General features: G+C 31.9%; 1 pseudogene; it reads left to right on the top strand.

Moving 5' to 3' along the window:
• Positions 1-956: 956 nt before the first annotated feature.
• LOC125863629 (cyanidin 3-O-galactoside 2''-O-xylosyltransferase FGGT1-like) lies at positions 957-2477 on the top strand (annotated as a pseudogene).
• The last annotated feature ends 6435 nt before the right edge of the window (positions 2478-8912 follow it).

The raw sequence follows: 8912 nt of genomic DNA, 5'->3' as shown, positions 1-8912 counted from the left end.
TAACGGAGAAACACGTGACAACATCTCAACAATTGACCCAATTTTTTTTATTTTTTTTTTTATGAAAATTTAAAAACCCACTCACCAAACTATNAACTTGTCTTTTAATTTAGGGAAAAAGAATAAATATACTCCGAACTTTCAAAAATGGTATGTATATATTCTTCATTATATTTTGAGACTGTATATACCCTTGCCGTCTTATTTTTGGGTCATATATATCCTTACAACTAACGGAGAAACACGTGACAACATCTCAACAATTGACCCAATTTTTTTTATTTTTTTTTTTATGAAAATTTAAAAACCCACTCACCAAACTATCTATTAATTTATTTTACACGACCTGTATTAAAATAAAAACCGACCCAATCTAAAACATCTTTACAGTGCAAATCATTTGATCCCATCATCATCTATTCCTCTTTCCCTATTCTCAATAGTCAGTACATGTGTTTCCATGGTGGAAAATTCATCCGGTTGTAGAAACTCATTTCAAAATTCAATAACTTTTGGCAAAGATCAAACTATTGATTACAAATAGTTTTATCTTCACATCTCTTTTATAGTGATCGAACTATTGATAACAAATTGAAATTTTTGCTTTTCTCATACCCGTCGAGTAACACTACATCCTGCAGCGGTTATCGAAATTAGCTCGCATTACGTTGATGCCGAGACTCTACCAGAGTTTCCGCATTACATTGGGTTATGGAGACAATACACCATGGAGTATTGGATGTTGGCTTCGTTATTGTACCAAGCAAATGAGACAAAGCAACAGAGGTTGTTAGGGTTTTAATTCATTTTAAGATGATGTGATCTTTGCACCTGTATTGAGTTAGATTTCTTCACGTTGTTAAGGTTTTTTTCACTAAAATTTATCAATTAGAAAATGAGAAATCGATCGAGAAGGGATAAAATTGGATGTAGTGTATGACTAGGTGGCGGCAGCAATGGTTTTGAGAAAGTTACCGGAGCTGGTGAATGGGGATGATGTAGAAAGGGATAAAATTGGATATCCGAGTGGGTTTTTAATTTTGTAGGTGAAAAATAAAATAAAATAGAGTTAATTGTTCAGATGTTGCCACATGTCTCTCTGTTTGTTGTAAGGATATATATGACCCAAAAATAAGACGGTAAGGGTATATATAGTCTCAAAGTATAACGGAGGGTATAGACATATCATTTTTAAAAGTTTGGGGGTATATTTGTTCTTTTTCCCTTTAATTTAAAGTGGCGGGATAAACATCTTTTGGATTAAATTTTTAAAATAAAATTATTAAATACTAATAAATAAATAAATGGAAAAGGGACGGATTTACCCCCGAACTTTAATAAATGGTACGTATATGCCCTCCGTTATACTTTGCGTCCACATAGCCCCTGCCGTCCAATTATAGGTATACATATATCTCTCTCACTAACGGACCCCTAATTTCTTACACGTGTCTTAATCCTATTGAACTACCCGTTTGACCCTTTTTTTAACTCATAACCCAACTATCCGCCCTATAACCAATACCCACCCAATTTCCTCTAAAAGGAATCCTAATTAAAACATCCAAATTAACACACCAAAATCGTCCCTTTTCCCTAGTCGGAATCTTCTTTATCAAGCATTGGATATCACATTACCAAAGATTGAGTCTTTAATTCAAGAAATCAAACCCCATTTCATTTTCTATAATTTTGCTTATTGGGTTCCATCTGTTGCTCGAAAATACGGAGATAAGTCTGTGCATTACTGTTCTATTACCCCATCATCTGTTGGTTATCTTATGCGTGGCGAAAATCCATCTTCAGAAGCTGAAATGATGGAACCTCCACCTGGTTATATTTAGTAACTCTGGTTTTGGCTCTGTATCGTTCACTCAACGTTTGCTTTTGGCTTTTCAAAACGGGGATGCCATTGCATTCAAAACTACTCGAGAAATAGAAGGACCTTATTGTGAAATTGTTGAGCATAAGTTCAAGAAACCAGTTGTGTTAGTCGGGCCAGTATTTCCCGAACCAATAGAGACTTCAAATACAGAGGAAAATTGGTCAAAATGGCCCAAAAAATTCCAAGATAAGACGGTTATTTTGTGTGCATTTGGTAGAGAATGTAATCTCAAGAAAGATCAATTTCAAGAACTGGTTTTGGGACTTGAACTTACTGGTTATCCGTTTTTCGCTGCTTTAAAACCGCCTATTGAAGCTGAGACAATCGAAGAGGCATACTGGAAGGTTTCAAAGAGAGAACATAAGGGAAATGCATTGTTCATTCAAGATGGGCAGAGCAACAATTGATCTTATCTCATCCTTCTGTTGGATGTTTTGTCACTCATTGTGGCGGGAACTCGTTATCGGAGGCCATGATTAATGAGTGTCAATTGGTTTTAGTACCAAATTTTGGTGATCAATTCATAAATTCAAGATTGTTTGGTTGAGACTTGAAAGTTGGAGTGGAAAAGGGACGGATTTTGGTGTGTTAATTTGGGTGTTTTAATTAGGATTCCTTTTATAGGAAATTGGGTGGGTATTGGTTATAGGGCGGATAGTTGGGTTATGGGTTAAAAAAAAGGGTCAAAGGGGTAGTTCAATAGGATTAAGACATGTGTAAGAAATTAGGGGTCCGTTAGTGAGAAGGGTATATGTGTACTTGTAATTGAACGGCAGGGGCTTATGTGGACGCAAAGTATAATGGAGGGCATATACATACCATTTATTAAAGTTCGGAGGTAAATCCGTCCCTTTCCCATAAATAAATGCCTTTATAAATAATGTTAAATTTTAGATACTATTTAAGATATATATTATGTCTCAAAAATATAGTACTCAGTTAATAAAAACACACACACACACATATATATATATATCAAAAAAATTGACATATATTTTTTGAGCAGATAATATTTTAATTTAATTAATTATTAAAAGAAAAGGTAACACCTTTGGTAAAAATTTTGTGGACTACATGTTCAAAATATATATCAATTCTAAAACTAAAAATTTGAATGGCATGCAATATGAAATAACAAGTTAATAGTACTAAAGCAAATAAATTAGGACAAAATTATAACATAAATTCAGAATTAAAAAAAACATAATATTCTTATATTCTTATATCAAATTTCAACATAACTTAAGTAAATATAATTGAAACAAAAAATATATGTCTATAAGTTCATTCAATAACAAAAGTTTACTTTAACTCAAAAATTAGAATAAAATAATGCAATTATACTAAATGAAGCTATTGATATCTAGAGCTTTGTCATCTCAAGTACTCTCAAGATGTACTCAATTTTATTGTCAATCAATGTCATGCAGAAGTTGATTCTTTGTTGTTGAGTTAATGTTGATCATTTTTTTCATGATAAGTTTATTTATTGACAATAATGAAGAACTAGTCACACTGGGCTTTTATAGAATAATTAAGTTTCCCCTTGTATGCTCTCTTGTGTCACCAGTTTAGTCCTACATATAGATGTTAGTTCAGATAGTTGCTTTTTTTTTAATCCTCTCTTTTATCATAACAGAGAAGTATCTAAAATTAGAATCTCCCAGTCTGATATATTTGGCCCTAGACTTTTGTCTAAGAATGTTTTCTTCAACTGCAATTATTTTTTCAAATCATATAACGTGGTTTTCTCTTATTAATTCTCGGAGGCCACTTGTGTATTGTTATTGTTGTTGGCTTTGTATATTTATCTACTTTATATCAAACATTCCTGAAAGCTTCATTATTGAGGCTCTTGAGCTGGATCTTCACAAGTTTTAACTTAGACTATACACTTTTAATTTGGATGCATTACTCTCAGTTGTCCATACATCCTCTACTAATTCTAAAAATTGTACATGTTCAACCCATATGTTGAAAACCCCTAAATGAGATTCTCATATTCTTGTGAGTCATCTTCATATTTAACAGCATATGAGCATGATCTAAAATACTTGACAATTCATACTCCACCATTATATGGCCTGAATTCATCATCCATTCATAATTTTCATATATTCTATCTAGTCTAATGCATACTTTATTTGCACCTTGTTGTTTATTTGTCCATGTGTAATAGTTCTCTTATCAAGTGAGTACATTTAGTAAGAGGTCATTCTTGAGAAATCCCTAATTTTTACATACTAAACTAGTGCTCTAAACAACTTGTCTTGTGTGTAGAAAGGCATTGAAATCCCCACTTATTATCCACAGAATAATAGTAGCTCTAGCCGAGTGCATTAGTGCATTCCAAAGAGGTTTCCTTTGCTCTCTTTTCTTGTAGTCAAATGTGACAGTGAGTATGCACTCAAAGTCAGTAAGAAGGTCATTTACATGGCAAATGCAACAATTATTTTTCTTTTGTGATCTTTTATACCTCATAGATATTGTTATTCCGAAGAATTTATATTTTGTCATTGCTTGCTAAGTGATAATTATTCATATGTCTCCAACCAGGAACACTTTCATTTAGAAACTTGTTTACTCTATGTTGTTTGACTCTAGTTTCAATCAGACCAATTAGCTTCATTCTTCTAATATAGAGCATTTTTTAAATCTATTTTGCTTAATATTCTTATTTGCTCCTCTAATGTTTCATACTAGTCAATTCATTGATTTGATTTGCCCCTATCATAGGGCTTACTTGCTTTAGTTTCCTCTTTTTTACTCGCCATAGTACAAATATTTTTCCTACTTTTAGTCATGATTGGGCTCAAGCCAAAGTTAACACATTAAACTCAACACTAGGACTTATGCCATCTCTTTTATTAGGTGATTCTGTTTTTCCGCATTTACTGCAGGGGTTACTAGGCCAATCCTGATTGCCTCTCGACTAATTCTTCCTTGATCCTCCACTGAAAGGGATATATCATCAATTACTTGGGCTATCTGAGTGCATGCATCTTGAGGTGTAGCCAAGGGTGCTAGCGGTTGTGCTTCAACTTGATCGACTCCATTTGATTGCTACTTCTGGGTCCTCTTCTTTTCATGCTCCCATTCTTTTTTTTGGCAATCCTTGTGCACTAACCTTCTTTGGTTCAAGTGTATAAACATGTGCAATTGTTTGATATTTCTCACAAAAATAGTGATCTCTAGTCGTACTCCACAGTTTGAGTGGATAGTACTCTCCCATTTAGTTCCATAACCGCGATTTCATCAAGCAAGGCCCTAGTCACATTGACCTTAATCAACATCCTTGCATACAATATTCTAGTTTTCTTTNTTACTACTTACTTTCTCATTTTTTAAAAATATATGTTGTTCTTCTTAAGAATTGAATCTATTTTGATTCAAATATAATTCCTTTTGTCGCAATAGATATTTTTCGTACATTTATTAAAATTAGAAAGCTTAGTTAATTGATGATTTATTAATTTATATTAATTTAATTTTAAGAGTGACTAATTTTATCAAATAAGCTAATCTTGCAAAATAATTATCTCTTATGGCTATTTAATAAAGGAAGAGGTTATAATTTAAATGAATTTATTTTGAGCAAATTTGGCAATCCAAGTCTTCTTAAACCGGCCAATCCATGTATGCCACGTAGGCGAGCACATGGATTGTGCTTCTTTAGATTCGATCTCAGCCTTACAATCTAATCTAACGGCCTCAATTAATTCATCCTTTTACTATTATATATATATATATATTATTTATTTTTAAACTCTTTATTTTTACTAACCGTCCGATCAAATGATCGGACGGCCCAAATTAATAAGACCTTTTTTCTTTTCCCAAAATAGTACAATCCCAACGCCTCTGTTCTTCTTTCTTTTCCCAGATACACACCGCTTCATCTCCCATCAACCTTTCTCTTCCTCTGCCAAACGTTTCTACCTACAGACCACCGGAAAATGGCAATTTCCGGTGGTTTTCAATATATCTCCCTATCCGCTATCAACCATAGCCTCCTCATGTCAACTTTACGTCCCTTCCATCATCTTTTCTGAATCGAAACAGACCTCAAAAGCCACACCACCCGCACTGCTACGCCTGGAAAGGTGAAAGGCGTGAAGAACCATCGGATTTGAGCTTATTGTCCCTTTAATTTGATGGGTGTAAGGTTCCATCATTTTTTTTTGAACATTGTAGAGGCTCCAAATTGGCTATAAAAAAGAAAACTTTGGCTCTCTTTCGAAGGATCCACGAAACCAAGAGAAAAACATTCGACATCATTGTGAAATTAGCGAACAAAGATCCGAAATCACCCAGGGAACAGATCGTGAGATCATCTTTCGTCCTCTGTTTTTGATTTGTTTAAATTTGAGTTTGAAGTTGGATATCTTGACGTCGAAGCCCTGTTTGCTGCCCCCGTAAAGGTACCATACCTCGCCCTTATTTTGTTAAAACTCTAGTCGATAATTTTGGGTTGATTTTCGATAATTAAAAATGGGTGTTATTAATCTGTTTGTCTCTTACTTTAGTGCGATTAAGTTTCTGTTTTTTTTACATGGCATACATCTCCTTTGTTATTGCTTTGATTTGGATACAATATAGAAGGTGTATATATAGATGGCTGAAATGTTAATCTCGTTTAAGCTTTCTCGACCATAATACATCCTAATCTCAATCTGAAAAGTGATGGTTTAATTTTGATTATGAAAAGCATTTGTTTGCTGTTATAGTTTCAATATTTTACCTTCTTAGTCGACTCTCTTGTCTATTCCAAATTCGTGGTCACTTGGTTTAACATTTTCCGCAGTTATGTTGTGGTGTTGGTATGATTTTTCATTCTAAACATGTTATCTTGAGCATTTGGATGATCTGTTTTGGCTGCCTATGTCATAAAATCTAACGGATTTGTATATTAAGCTTTATGGTATGTATAATAAATCAATTCCAAACAAGCTAGAATTGGGTGATTGCGTTCTAACGATCATTTCTTAAATAGGTAGAAATAGTGAAATTTTCAAAAATCATTATTCTTATGAACTTGCTGAACTTTGGTTCTCATCCAAAAGAATAAAAGTGAATAACATATGAGCATATTTTAGCTTAACAAATTGGAGAATTTATGAACCTCTTTTTTTGGAAATATGTCATGTTTGCATTCAATCTTTAGAACATCTCAAATCTTAGGCTCAGGGTGTTTATACCAACCCGGCTCATAACCTTATAAGTATCAAACTTATCCAACATGTAAATGGTTTATTGTTTAACTGCTTCATTTGTGCACCATTTACTATTCAATTGCTATCATATGTGAAATACGGCTACTAATCTTTACTCCTTTTTTCTTTTTAATGTTTCATGTACAACCCGAGAGCTGGAGTTTCTACTTTGAAACCCGTTATTGGCCTAAGATATTAAGCCAACAGCAAATTAGGATCATCGCAATGCTTGGAGCCTCGCAAATTAGGAGTCCAATATTTCTTAGTCTTCCTCTTTTTGAGTCTTAATTTTATTGTTTGGATATATTGGCTAATCTTTGCTTACAAGTTTTGATATATTATTTGTCTTTTATTTTGAAGCTTATTTCACATGAACTAACATTATTTGTTTATGAATTTAGTTGAGACCCCTTTAGAGTAAACGATGCAAAAGATATTTTCTTAAAAAATGGGTTAGCATTTTTACTTAAAACATTCCTTGGGGGCCTTTTAAGTTGAAAAGAGGCCTATAGTTTAAGAATTTTCCAAACAAAGTCTCAAAGGTTAAAATAATACTAGTGTTTCAAAATTGGGGAAAAGAAGTGTATATCGACTTAGTCACTTAAGGAATAGGAAAACTTATTGTCTAAAACCCTCTTTGAAATTTTAAAAGGGTGAAATAATTTTCATTTAGGTATCTAAGTAGGAAAAAATAAAATTCATGAGTTGGGACTTCCAAATGAATTTAGAGATACATAAAGGTTAAAATAATATTCATTTAGGCCTACTCATCACTTAGGACGTTCAAATATTTTGAAACTAGTTTAAAGGCTAGAATAATTACATTTAGAAATTTACTTGAGGCTAAGATACTTATCTTTAGATATACATTTTTTAAAGAAAATAAGTAGGGAAGTAGGCTTATATATTTAACAAAACAAATGTAACTATAGAATAAGTTTCAATAGTTAGGTCTTTTTTTATACTCTTTACATCACCCCTTTATAAAATATATTGACTATACTTACTTTTTTTGAATCAAACAGCGCTAATAACATCTTAATCCTTTTTAACATGCTATTTCAAATTTTAGATAATGCAAACAGGTTCAAATACAAGGTACACATATATATGTCATACACATAAAGGTATATATTCTATATTTTCTCTACATAATCAATTATATTTTTATCTACTATCCCAAATGTTATTTATTCATTTTTATAAATTTATTCCTACACTTTACACATTATTTTACCAAATACAATTTATCGTCAACTTAACCCCTACATGTAAAAAGAATGATAAACATTCATATATTTTACACAACTTACATGTATATACCACACTCTATAATAAACATATTTAAGATTACAAACCTTCATATAATATTTTAACATCTAGTATTTTTATTCTATTTTATTTTAGAAAACTCCATTTTACGTATTTTCATTCAAATTACACATCCCATATTACTACGTATTCACACCCAACTACTATCTTATTTTCATTTCATGTCTTAAATAAGACGTTAGGTTCTCACAAAATTCAACATCTATATATTTTTAGGATAATTTTACAACTATATATATTTTTACATACAAATTTATCATACATTTAAGTACATTTATTTACTTATTTATTTTACAATATGATAAAATACTACTATTAAAGCTATTTTATAAGACTAATATATGTCGTACCTTGTATTGTACTCTTTTCTTAAATATAATAAAATTTACTTATCATTTATTTTAAAGAAAATAAATAAACACGTTTTCCTAATTATATTCTCCTAAATTAAGTTTAAGGACTATCTTCGGATAGGCTCTGAG

This window comes from Solanum stenotomum, chromosome 5 (assembly GCF_019186545.1).
Source record: "Solanum stenotomum isolate F172 chromosome 5, ASM1918654v1, whole genome shotgun sequence".
Taxonomy (NCBI): Eukaryota; Viridiplantae; Streptophyta; class Magnoliopsida; order Solanales; family Solanaceae; genus Solanum; species Solanum stenotomum.
Note: the sequence above shows the minus strand (reverse complement) of the source record. Positions and strands in the feature narration are given on the sequence as shown.